Source organism: Leguminivora glycinivorella, chromosome 20, assembly GCF_023078275.1.
Source record: "Leguminivora glycinivorella isolate SPB_JAAS2020 chromosome 20, LegGlyc_1.1, whole genome shotgun sequence".
NCBI lineage: Eukaryota > Metazoa > Arthropoda > Insecta > Lepidoptera > Tortricidae > Leguminivora > Leguminivora glycinivorella.
In genome coordinates, this window is record NC_062990.1 from 9,806,375 (window position 1) to 9,820,623 (window position 14,249).

General features: G+C 39.0%; 1 protein-coding gene across 2 annotated transcripts in view; it reads left to right on the top strand.

Annotated features, from left to right (window-relative positions):
* Positions 1 to 14,249, top strand: part of LOC125237124 (lachesin-like) — a 265,844-nt gene that overhangs the window by 137,786 nt on the left and 113,809 nt on the right. The window lies entirely within an intron of this gene.

Genomic DNA, 14,249 nt, shown 5'->3' on the forward strand with positions numbered 1-14,249 from the left:
AAAATACAGTATTTAAATATTTTTGTTTAAGCCATCAGCATCACAAGCCTTATTGAACTTTTCCGTGGGACTTAATCAATAAGATTGTCCCATTTTATTCATGATGTCTATTTAACTATGCATTATTAGCCATTCCACACGTGGACATCGCATATGAACCTTAAAAAAACTCGCGATGTAAAGTAACAATAGAAAGTGCGAACGTGCGTTCCGTGAGAACGCGCGCAACCCCTGATTAGGCCGCGAAGTCGCGGCCGCCAGCATGTACTTGTAGCGCGGCGACACAATCGCGGAGTGAGCCGCCCCTGGTGATATCTTGATATTTGTCCGTTGCAAAAATGTTCACTTCTTTTTTATTCCTTGTTCAACTTATACTTGGTTCTGTATAAATGTATATAAAAAAAAACCACTGAAAAAAATAGTTGTAGGTGATTTAACCACCAGTCCAAATAATATATAGAACATTACGATACAAGTGCGTAAAAAAGGAAGTTCGAAATAAGTGGCGATAAATTAAAACACGACCGAAGGGAGTGTTTTAAATCGACACGTGTGACGAATTTCCTGTTCGCACGTGTATCGTACGACGTTTTTCAGTACAGATGGCCCTCCAAAGTTTCGACCTGACATATAATGAACCATTTCTAGCACTAGTTCGTAAAAAAAACACCATCTGTACTGAAAATTAATTTTTTATCAATTTATTCTGTTCTTTTTAAACTTTCTCATCACTTTTTGAAGCCCTTGCCGTTAAAATAAATCCTGTATGCAATATTTTAGAGAACTTTATTTTGCCAGAATATTTTGCAAGTTACCTACTAGGAAATTTAATTTCCTACGAAACTTAGATTCGTCATCAAATAACGTAAAACGTAAAACAAAAAGTAAAAAAAAGTAAGTAAGTAAGTAGTAGTAAAGTTAAAAGTGGTCTAGTGGTAAAGACGTTAGCCGCGTAAGCTGAAGACCCGGGTTCGATTCCCGGCTCGGCCACCAGTGGGCTTTGTCGTTTTTTCTTTCGTGTATAATATTGATATCTATTTTAATTTATAAAGTTTTACTAAATTGTATACCAACCAGTATAGTAAGACGCTAAAATTAATATTCAATAGGAATAACACTCAAGCATCGTTAGCATCTATCTCTCTCGCACTTAAGACACTCTTCAGGATGTAGAGTCAATTTGATATGACGGCAGATAAAAATGACGTGCCGATATGTAAGTTTTGAACGAAGAGTTTTTGACACGCCCTATGGTTTACTAATGATTTTTGTATGATATTTTGTATGTATGAGACAGGGGCGAGTGACATGACGTCATGTTATGTCGTGTTATTTATGATTTGTGGGGGTGCAGGGTGGATGTATATAGGATTGAATATTAAAAACAAAAATATTGAATTTAAACTTATCTGTCTTATTTTTAACCCCCGACGCAAAAACGACGGGGTGTTATAAGTTTGACGTGTCTGTCTGTCTGTCTGTCCGTCTGTCCGTCCGTCCGTCCGTCCGTCCGTCCGTCCGTCCGTCCGTCCGTCCGTCCGTCCGTCCGTCCGTCCGTCCGTCCGTCCGTCTGTCTGTCTGTCTGTCTGTCTGTCTGTGTGTGTGTCTGTCTGTGGCATCGTAGCTCCCGAACGGATGAACCGATTTCAATTTTGATTTTTTGTCTAAAAGCTGAGTTAGTCGGAAGTGTTCTCAGCCATGTTTCATGAAAATCGGTCCACTATGTCGGGGTCGGGGGTTTTTTCAAAATTTTAATTTTGTGGTTAGGTTATTGTATGATATTTTGTATGTATGAGACAGGGGCGAGTGACAAGAAGTCAGGTTATGTCGTGTTATTTATGATTTGTGGGGGTGTTATAAGTATAGGATTAAATATCAAACAAAAATATTGGATTTAAACTTAATACTGTCTTATTTTTAAACTTAATACTGTCTTATTTTTAAACTTAATACTGTCTTATTTTTAAACTTAATACTGTCTTATTTTTAAACTTAATACTGTCTTATTTTTAACCCCCGACGCAAAAACGACGGGGTGTTATAAGTTTGACGTGTAATCTGTCTGTCAGTTTGTGTGTGTGTCTGTCTGTGGCATCGCAGCTCCCGAACGAATGGACCGATTTCGATTTAGTTTTTTTTTTGTTTGAAAGCTGGTTTAGTCGGGAGTGTTCTTAGCCATGTTTCATGAAAATCGGTCTACTATGTCGCGGTCGGGGTTTTTTTCAAAATTTTAAGTTTTGTACGAAATGTCATTTGATATTTGCCAGTCGCTTTCGGTGATGGAAAACATCGTGAGGAAACCGGACTAATTCCAATAAGGCCTAGTTACCCTTCGGGATGAAAGGTCAGATGGCAATCGCTTTCGTAAAATTAGTGTCTATGCCAAATCTTGGGATTAGTTGTCAGAGCGGCCAGGCTCCCATGAGCCGTGGCGAATGCCGGGATAACGCAAGGAGGATGATGACTGTCTTATTTTATAATGTTGTTTACAATAAGCTCGTAAAGGCTTTTTTTAATCTTCGAAAAGTGTTGAGAAAGTTGCAATTTATGCACTGGGGGGGGAGTAATTTTATGCAAATTTTGAAGATTTTCTTCATCTTGTGTTCGTGTGGTAAAAGTTTTGGATAATTTTTTTTCGAGCTATTCACTATTCTCTAGGCGTAATTTTAGTATTTTTAAGCATTTTACATCTACATCTTAAGGAGGTATTTCGTATACCAACCTTAATAAACACCGGAAGCCAAACTCCTCAAAGCCAATTATTTTTATAAAAGTTTTCGGGTCAAAACTCACTTCCGCTGATAATAAGCTCAAGTGTGAAAAACCGATTGCCAAATACTTCTTATCAGAAGCAAGTTACAGTCAAGTTGCTTCGATAATGAGTAAATGACTAATAAAGAACTTACTTCATGATATTATCGGTTGACATAGATAACCTCTTACTAGACGGATGCTTAGTTTTCCGTCAAGTCCTCATACCTGCTTCTTCTTCTTTAAATCATCGGGTCATTTCTGGTGCAAAGATTATCCATCTCAGTTCAACGGGGGAACGCTGCGAGTGTGCTGGGTACTTATGCGCCGGGAATGACTCGTGGGGGGCTGTTCGACGACTGAATAATAGGGAGATGTATATGGTTTAGTTTTTAGTTTTTGGATATTGTGTTTCTTAGCTCTTAAGTTTTAAGTATTGTTAATTGTATTTTGTCTTTAAATTATGTTACTCTCTGCTGGAGTGTAGAAATCGAAATATATTCCTCCATGGACTCTGTTCTTGAGCAGATTGAGTACACTCGTAGAATTGCAGCTGGACCGCAAGACATTATTTGAGTTAACATAATACGTTATAAGACTGTATACCTCCAGTATATAGCCTATACGCAAAGCACAATCGTTAAAGCTCTGTAGCATTAATGTTTGTACCTAGTTTACTTCTAAATAGCGACAGTGACAATATATTTAATGTATGTGAGTAGATAATGTAGATATGTGTAGAAAATAAAGCAAAAGCTACTACTTATGCTACTAATTCAAGATCACAACGAGGGTGATAATGTAAAATTGTACCTATACAGAAGTCATTTGTTTTTTGACCCACCCAAATCGAATGATCCATACTTAATATTATAAATGAGAAAGTGTGTGTCTGTTTATTTGTCCGTCTTTCACGGCAAAACGGAGCGTCGAATTGACGTGATTTTTTAAGTGTAAATAGTTGAAGGGATGGAGAGTGACATAGGCTACTTTTTGTCTCTTTCTAACGCGAGCGAAGCCGCGGGCAAAAGCTAGTTAAAATTATTCTCGATAGGTGTTTCACGCACACACCCACACACACACACACACACACACACACACACACACACACACACACACACACACGTGGTGGCACGCGAGTTGCGTAGAAGCTCCATCTTGTGGTAGCCATCTATGGCCGGTTAAATACTAAATGCACATGTTTACTGATAAATTTGAAGATATGAGCGTGTGTGGTCCAAGTAATGATATTAACTTAATTACATACATTAATAATATTACGATATGATATAATGGTTACCGAAAATCTTTGTAATAACCTAACCACAAAATTAAAATTTTGAAAACCGGGTGGTGGGCCGGTTTTCATAAAACATAGCTAAGAACTGCGGACTAACTCAGCTTTCAAACAAAAGAATTAAATCTAAATCGGTTCATCCGTTCGGGAGCTACGATGCCACAGACAGACACACACACAGACAGACAGACAGACAGACTGACAGACAGACACATGAAACTTATAACACCCCGTCATTTTTGTGTCGGGGTTAAAAACAAGTTTATTAAACTAGATGGCGTTGAATCTCGCCACATAGAAAACATCCATGACTCAAGAACAAAAAGTTTGTTCTCATCACACAAATAAATTGTAAGTGTATTCCATCAAACGTCAACGTTCAACTACCCTTAATAAATAAATACCCTTATCGGGAGTCGAACCCAGAGCCACGGCTCAGTAGGCAGGGTCACTAGTGTCACTACTCACTTGGCCAAACTGGGGCCCGTTTCTCGAAAGGTACAAGTCTTGTATTACAAGTGTGTTTCCATGACAACCCATACGATTTGACAGTTCGCGCACTTGTAATACAAGACTTGTACCTTTCGAGAAACGGGCCCCTGGCCCCTGGTCGTCAAAGTCGACATTTACAGTGTCGTACAGTTTTGAGGGCAACATAGTTGCCGGAAGTTATGACCGGTGACCTATGCATATGCATATGCGCCCAAATTAACTGTGCTAATTCCACGAATGAAACGCTTTCTACTTCGCACCTCTTTAATTCATTAACGTAGCGTAATTTGTTGCTACTGCGATTTCTCAATGGCCAGCTTTTTAGCAAGTAAGGGCTCATACAGTGCAAGCACTCGCGCATGATGAGAGTTTCATTACATAATAGTATTTGAGAATAAGAGCATAGACCAGTGGCCCGTTTCTCTAAAGGTACAAGCCTTGTATCACAACTGTGTTTCCATGACAACCCATACGATTTGACAGTTCGCGCACACAAGTGCACAAGTGCGCGAACCGTCAAATCGTATGGACTGTCATGGAAACACACTTAATGGTAATACAAGGCTTGTACCTTTCGAAAAACGGGCCACTGGGGCCCATTTCTCAAAACTAAAAGTTACAAGTTACAAGCGGAAGTCTCTTTCCAACTTGTCATATTAGACATTCACAACCACTTGTAAATTATAACTTCAAGAAATGGGCGCCAGGGGATTACCACGAAGTATTAGACGTTCAGTTCGAGAGGAAGGGAAATAGCTATAGCAGTTACATAGCTTCGTCCCTCTCTGTCAACCTAAACTGAACGACTTTAGCACTTCATGGTTACCCTCCAGGATTTCTAGAAGACGGTCGTCGTATGCATAATTGTTATACTGCAGCACAGAACTAGATTTAGATAGAAATAACAAGTTCATCTATTTGTATAGATGAAGTGAAGTACCCAGTTATTTGCCTGTGATTGGAAATATGTCTCAGGCCCTTAAATGGCGATAATTTTTGTGTTGTAGCGAGGCATTTTTTATGTTTTTGTTGACTTCAACTTACAAAAATTGACGCCCGAAAGCTGCAAGCTGCGAGTAAAGACGGACAACTCAGTGGATTTTACTGAGTTCATTTGACACGCTAAATAATAGATCAGATACTTTTGCTTGATCTATGGTATGTACCTATGAAATCTCTGGATTGCAGTTTGGCTTCCGATCCTTCTAGTAGGTCTCGCAGTTTTTACTAAACCTGATGTTGACAGGCTGAAAAGCGATGACGTGCACCCTAATCTCCTATCAACCCCTTGAAAATTTAAAGATTCATACGGTTCGCGCCCCGCAGTCTTAGGTACACACAAAATATAACGATAAACGATTGACAACTACCGTAGGAAAGCATTTTTGCCTAATCTAAAACGGACACCAGTTTACTACTTAGATAGATAGATAGATAGATACATTCTTTATTCATACCCACAACATACATGGCAACATACTTACTGTTAAAAAGCGATGAAAAAATAAAATTAACCAGGTAACTCGTAATTGTGGCAGTTCAGTAGCATAATCTGTCCCTGATGTGTCAAACGATAACTGTGTGTGTTCTACAACTGGAACCCACAACGTTCGCCATTTCCGCAGCGGATAAGTGCCAAATTTAGATGTCTTTCCCACTTTTTTTCTTTTATTAGATCAGAAAACTGGCGATTCTAATTATAACCTTTAAATATAAAATGACCGAGACAACTCGTAAACGTGTGGTCAATTCGGTAGCTTCTGTCTTTTGCTGTGTGTGTCCATTAATACTGGAAGCTGCGATGATGGTCACTTCCGCAGTTTGATGGCCGCTTTCATCTTGATCTGTAAGCCAAATTTAGTATTAATGTCTGTCACTTATTCTTCTCTTATTAGAATAGAAAGAGAGCTAGCGATTCTGGCCGCATAGCCGAATGGCATTTCTACGACGCGAAACGAAAACGAAATGCCGCGAAAGGTAGTCTGGCTCGGTCGCGCCAATACGCAGGAGCGATAGAGATAGATATCTACGAGCGTTTCGTAAGCGTTTCTGCATTGGGCTACGCACGCAGAAAACCTACAGAAAACCTGCATTAGAAAACCTACTCTTTGAAAATAGAATGACCCAGAAACTCACATCACAATCAGCATTCTTACAAAGGACATTCTTACACAGATTAACTGAGTCCTACGGTAAGCTCATGAAGGCTTGTGTTGTGGGTACTCAGAAAACAATCTACATAGTAGTACAAATTCATAGAAAACACCCATGACTCAGGAACAAATATTATCCGTTTTTATCACACAAATAAATGCCCTTACCGTGATTTGAACCCAAGACCACGCCAGTCAAGTAAGGTCACTACTGACTACCGACCAGTGGCGGCTGGTGAAAATTTCTGATAGGGAACATTGAGCAAAAATAAACCTACCTTACTACCTTAGCCACTGTTACATTAGATACTTTACTAATAATCAATTTTAGGCAAGCCGTTGGGAATCGGCTTTTATGGACCAGCCGCTGCTGCTACCGACTAGGCCAGACCGGTCGTCAAACCAAAACTGTGTGTGTCCAACTACTGCGAACCACACTGGCGACTTCCGTGATGCTTTAAGTGGCGGTTTTCATCCGTCATTCTTTGTGTGCGATGCCAAATATAGCATTAATTGATGCGTCAAACATCTGTCTAAGAATCTCGACGTTTAACACACTATAGCCCTTACTGTTATGTACGGGGATAGTTCAAGCTCTCTTTCGTATGAGAAGTTTTATTTACTTTATTCTACCTCTCTTGTTCCCGGCATTTTGTTCGTGAAAGCATGGGATTCTCTTTGTCAATTGCAATTTGCGCTGGAAGTCGCTAGCAATATGCTGAGGTTAAACCATTTCGTGGCACCTTCTCGTTTTTATGTGTTCCTATTTGTAATATTTTTCTCTTTTGTGTGTTTACGAATAAAATTTATTCTATTCTATTCAATTAGTCCCAGAATTTGGCGTAAACAGTACTTTTTTTACTAAATGTATCCATTTGTTCTCAAAAAACATTAATAGTTTTTCTTCTAGTGGTTGATTTTCTAGACATACAGCATTTGGGAAGGAGTTACAGTTCTTTCTCGCCAAGTGAGTTTCTAAAATGTAAAATGGCAGGCAATGTATCAAAAAGGTTTATACTTAGAAATTACACTGAGAGAAATTTGCATTGTGAATTTAACAAGTTCGACTTGTTGCGGTTTATCCGTTTGAATCAGCCAAACGTATGTTTAAAACAATATGTGTCAGGTTGTTTTTATAAAATCGACTTGTTGATTTAAAAATATTTTAAGCGGGTTACTCACGTATTAAGTCGATGTAGCGTTCGACATGTTTCGGTTCAATTTCGTGAACCTTTCTCAAGAGTAGCGACACCCCGCCTTTACATGTCGAGAGCGCGACGCGACTTGTTGATTCAAATATATTGCCGATTCAAATGACAAGTAGCTTGTTGTTTGAACCAAAGAGCACGTAGGCGCTATTTTAACCAAAAAATTTGTTGAACGAACATGAAAACTGGTTGTATTTTCTCTCAGTGTAGAATGTATATTATTCATTCCTATTTATTTCCTTCCAAGAACTTCCCAAACTGCAATATAAACAGTAATCCGTTGGCTCGTTGGGTCGACGACATCCGAAAAATTGCGGGTCACAACTGGACGAGACTAGCCCAGGACCGGGAGAAGCGGCGTACTAGAACTACTAGAAGACAGGCCTATACTTTTTTTTTTCTATTTTAGTCATTGTTGAGAGTCAATCGGTCCTCGCTAGAGATACGGGCGGCCGGTTGCTCTTTCATTGGTATATAACGGCTGGTTTTATTGTGTTTTGTAGTGGTGTTTTATATAGGTTAGATCTGATAAGGTGGTCAGGTCAGGTAGGTAATAAGGGATTTGGTTATGTTTTTCTTAAAGGTTTTTAGGGTATCTATTATATATTTGGTGTAATTAATAAATGAGGCTAGTGTTTCTTCTTTGTCGGTTAACTGTTTTATATTGTATGGTTGAATATTTTGATATTTTCCACAGATAGTCTCGTGGACGCATCTACTCAGCAGTGGGCGATAAAGGGCTGATATGATGATGATGATGAATACAAACACTATAATAAAAATAAATAAGTGGGTCAAACCAAAACTAGGCCAATTTAAGGTTCATTAAACCCAAATATGACGTCACTGACGACTGTGCCAAACAATTTGGCAACAAAAGCATGTTCTATGAAATAGTTTAAAATTAATGTTTCCACTGAACTGTACTGAAATATCGTATATGCATTTGAATTTCACAGTTACATACTACTTTTTCAAATGAAACTGTCGTATGCATATTTGTTACATGAATACTTATGTTCACAAAAATGACAATTAATATAAAGTATAGATAGTATTTGTATTTTAACTACATATAAAACTCCCGTGAGAGACAGACATAAAAAAAATATTTTAAGCTGGTTACTTACCTATTAAGTCGACATAAAGCTTGACATATGTAATTATGTAATATTGATTGTAATGATAATAATATTGCCCTCTAACTAAAAGCAAAAGAAGCACAAGAAGGAACAGCAAAATTAAATTAGTGAGCACCTTACGTAAATTTGGACTATCTACTGTATTTGTTATCATATAAATGCATTAAATCTATGGTCAACTATCTGAAAAATGATTCTTAGATAAAACTGGTAAAACAAAGAACTAATTTTACTAATCTTTATTTATTTCTGCATGATTAATTTGACAGAGATATTATCAATAAAATATACGCGGAATTTCAGTCATTCAACCAATCCAAGCAATCATTTTATCCAAGCAGAAACATTCTATCAGTTTGATTTGTTGAGTTTTTATTGTAATTCTTTAAATTATCCAAGCAGAAACATTCTCATCTTATTTTAAAATATTTGTTTTGTTGAGCTTTTATTGTAATTTACGTTCAGAAACACAACGTTACGAATTCCGACCTATAAAATAAAACATCTGCCATAAAAAATAAAGATTAATTATTGTGTTCTAGATGTGCTTCCGTGTTTCAGAAAGGCTATTAATTTGTCCAATAACATGTTGCTATAAATAAAATGGCTGATTGGTCGCTAAAAATAGTCTCAGAACATTAAATATAACTAGGTTAAGACGATTCAGGGGGCGTAGCCGAATTGCTTTCTGTGACGCGAAACGCCGCAAAAATGTAGTCTCGCTCTGTCGCGCCAATACGCAAGAGCGATAGAGATAGGTAGCTACGAAAGAGTTATCGTGAGCATTTGTGCATTCGGCTACGCACACAGAGTCACTTCCATGCGTTCTAACCACAGATATACACTGAGAGAAAATACAACCAGCTTTCATGTTCGTTCAACAAGTTTTTTGGTTAAAATAGCGCCTACGTGCTCTTTGGTTCAAACAACAAGCTACTTGTCATTTGAATCGGCAATATAATTGAATCAACAAGTCGATTTTATAAAAACAACCTGACACATATTGTTTTAAACATACGTTTGGCTGATTCAAACGGATAAACCGCAACAAGTCGAACTTGTTAAATTCACAATGCAAATTTCTCTCAGTGTAGGAAGGAAGGAGATAGGAAATGCCGGCAATTTGTATTGAATATTGTCGTAAGTTCTTGAACCCACACACTTGTAGATAGACTCTCCTCTACCATTTTCCATGTCTGTGCGCGAACAACCAGCGAGTCGTCTCATCACGCACGCACACAACGACAACTGTATAGCTAGAGCTACTCAATGAGCTAACTACTGCGACAGGGCAGCCGGTGGTTTGTCCGCTCTCTAGTATTATATGCTCTAATGTCTAAACCTCACGGAAAATGTATATAATATTCGATTCTAGTGTCTAAATAGGGTAAACTCGCTTCATTCGGTGACACGCCTAATTCGGTGATACAAGCTTTGAAGCACTATTCCGAAAGACGATTTTTGATTGTTTCACCGAATTAGGCGTGTCACCGAATGAGGCGAGTTTACCCTAGTAGTTTGAGGACATTTACGCTATCAAGTAACGTATTCTTAAACCACAAAAACTCTTGGGCCCCTGTCAAACCCAATTAGCTATCGTGTTGTTGAATTTTCCACTTAGCGAAATTCAAGTCCAGTCATACAAGGCTCGATAGAAAGTGAAATCGAAAATGAAATAAACCATGAAAATGAATCGCTACCCTGCAAACAAGCATAAGGCCCGCCTGATAATAATCAGTGTCGTAGACTATGGAGGACTGCAATTCCCGAGGTGTTACAGTCTCGTTATAACTTACTCACCGGCAGGAACACAACAGTACACAGATACGGTCTAGACTTATTTGGCTGCAATTATTACGTACATACATACATTCAATCACTCCTGTATCCCATAAAGGGGTAGGCAGAGCACATGAACTACTCAAGTTTCAGTGCCACTCTTGGTAAAAATGGGTTGAAAGATAATGAAATCGTAACATTGCAGTGACAGGTTGCCATCCTCTCGCCTACGCGGCGTAGGTTAAATTGTGGCGTAGGCTACGCCACAATTTAACCTATATCCCATAGTCGACTTCTACGACACCCACGGGAAGAAAGGGGGTAATGAAATTCTTAACCCGTCACCACACGGGCAATTACGTATTTATTATAAAATATAAATGAAATGAAATGAATTGAAATTTTTATTTTCCAAGTAGGCATATTACAATGCGCATATGAACGTCAAATAAAGCTACTAACTTACTTAATACTCATTTATTTATCATACAAGTACAAGGAAACGTTTCGATAAGCGGCTTGAGTCCACGAAGATGGCTCGTTGCGCAAGCGCACCCGGGAATGTATCCGAAATAACCCTGCGTTTTGTACAAGACAAAAATACTTATATTACGACTAGGAAGAGTTGTCATGGTAAAGATGCCGCTTTTAGGGCAACAACTGTAGGTATCTACTGCTATTTAAAGTATTTAAACTTCAGGGTCACTTGCACCAACGAAAATGGAGGGTTAACCCGAGCATCAACCCACCATTTTATATGGAATTTGACAGATGACAGCCCACTAACCCTGAGTTAAGTCACACCTCGGACACTGGCGATTAAATATATGAAAGAGGCGCGTTCCTAGCACACAATCTAAGCTCGTGTACGTGAACGCGTACCATGCTTATTTATATGAGTGAAGTAGACAGGTCGACTGTTCGCGTTTTGACACGCGGTAACTGTGAGGTAACCGAGAGGGGGTGGGCGGCGCTTTCAGCTGGGAGCGGGAGCGGCCATACTGTACGATAGTACTCTTTATTATACTGTGGTTAAGTGGTTGGTGCAATAGTACATAAATAGTACATTACTACAGAGGCCGGGACAAAGGCAAGGCAACCCCATTTCCCGCCGAGGTATGTATAGTGCTTTTCTCAAACATGGTATGAAATAAATAAAGTCTACTGAAAATAGTAACTTTGGATGGCTGTATCTCCTAAACGGTGCGTCGTAGCGCAAAAATAATCGAATTTTCGTTCCCCTTTGATATCCCGTATACGCTAAAAAAAAAACTAAAAGTTATAAAAAACGAAAAAATTTTTTTTTGTATGAAAACGCACCCAAAATCAAATATTGTCTAGGGCCCGTACCAGTTGTAGTCGGCACGTCTATAAAGCCCCTTATAGTTTTTTTTTTAATTGGCTAAATACCTGGATGTTATGTCACAATTATCTGTGTTTGGAAATTAAAAAAGAAGACTTTGCCGGCCTTGGCCTGCAAGGTTTGTATGAAATTCCATTATCTATCAATCGTCCTAGCCGCACCTGCAACGTCATACTTCGCTGCCAATTATAAGGCACATAACATCAATATTTCCTACCATGTTTGAGAAAAATAATATTGTCATCTTGTTTTCAAACCAATCAAATCAATTTAGTTTCTCTTGTAGGTTGTAGGTACCTACTTATATAAACACAGAGACTAAGACGAATTCAAAAAGTCGTGTCCTATATCTTTCACTTTACCGTCTCTAATTCCTCCATAAAGAAAGTACGTTATTGTATAATTTCAAGCTTTAACTATACCAAATAGGTAAATTGTACCCCTTTCTAACCTTTTTAATGCCGGATGCGCGGGCGACGAATCCACGGTACATTAACCACGGGACTCGTTACTGAAGTGTGGACACTGTGTAGTTAATTAGGATGACCTTGATTTTTGAAAAATAGAGATAAGATTTTTGAAGCTAAACAAATTGTCACTAGAAAAAGGCGCAAAATTTAATATTTCTACGGGATGATAAACTGGAATCGCCATGCTTCCATTTTTTTTCGGCCGCTTTTTTTCTAGTGACTTCTTAGTTATTTAGTTAAACTTTTTTCTCCGAAGTATATTTGTAAAATACGTATTTATTTATTTTAACTTTATTGCACAACTAAAGAAAAACGTACAAATGGCGGACTTAATGCCAAAATGCATTCACTACCGGTCAACCACACCTAAGTACGTGGAAAATGGCGATGTTACGTCTAACGGCGCTACCCTTTTGTGGAAAATCGATATTCCGATCAGTACGAAAGACTTAAAAATTACTTCACCAATAATACTTAAATTATGATAATGACAATGAAAGCGACAACTCGTTTGCAAAATGGTGGTATTTGATGAATCGCATACGACTTTGGGCGCTATAAAAATGGACCCTAAATTTTTTCATTGTCTCGTAGAAACACACAAATTTTTCCCCATACTTTTGTTTAATACTAACTTAATATTAACTAGAATAGTTTTAAAATTAATTAGAATAGGTACTTTTTGTTTGCATTGTTTCAAACCTAAGCCGCATGGCCTGTTAATCTGTAATTGCTTGGTTTCCACGGGACAGGCTTCGCCTAGGGTCACGTGACGTACGTCACAACTGTCATACGCACTTTACGTTCGCTCCGTGATTTTAATTTTAAACACAAGTAATACGTGTGTTTTAACAACTCCGCTCGCAATATACATTAGCCCTAACATCAGTGTACCTATTTAAAATAAACAATTGTTTGTTGTGCAAATAATAACACAGTTTAGGAACAGTGAAATATCAGTGACAAATAAAAATCATCTGCGCGGTCAGCTGACCGGTGACAGCCAATCAGCTGTGCGTGTGCCTTATCGTTGTGCGAGTGATACGCACTGGAAAGTAATCCCTATTTCTAGTGCGCGAAGTTTGAAATTACCATGGCAAGCTGCGGTGGTTGCTTCAGTAAAATAACGGACGGAAGATGTTTGAAATGTCGCAACTGCCAAAAAATGTACGATTTCATGTGTGCAAATGTGACTGAGGACTATTTCGATTGCATGGGCCCCGACCAGAGATATTCCTGGAAGTGTGTGGAGTGTAGAAGCGCGGAGCCCAAGTCAAACAACACAAACACGCCCGTACGCGGCCACGATCCGGCGGGCCAGGCAAATATTAATATGTGTAGGGGCTCGCGGACACTTGGCTTCATGAGCCCGGTCGGGCCCGAAGGCGACAGTTCCGTCATGGAGGTGTCTTACACGGACGGTAATTCTCGCACCACCACCCCGCGCGACAATGGACTTGACTCGACCCGCGTCAACGACAACCAGCTGCTAATCACCGAACTCCGGCTCTTCAGAGAGGAGATGCGCGCGATGAGCCACGAAATTCGCGCTCTCCGCACGTCACTAGCGAGCCTGACAGCCAGGATCGATGGC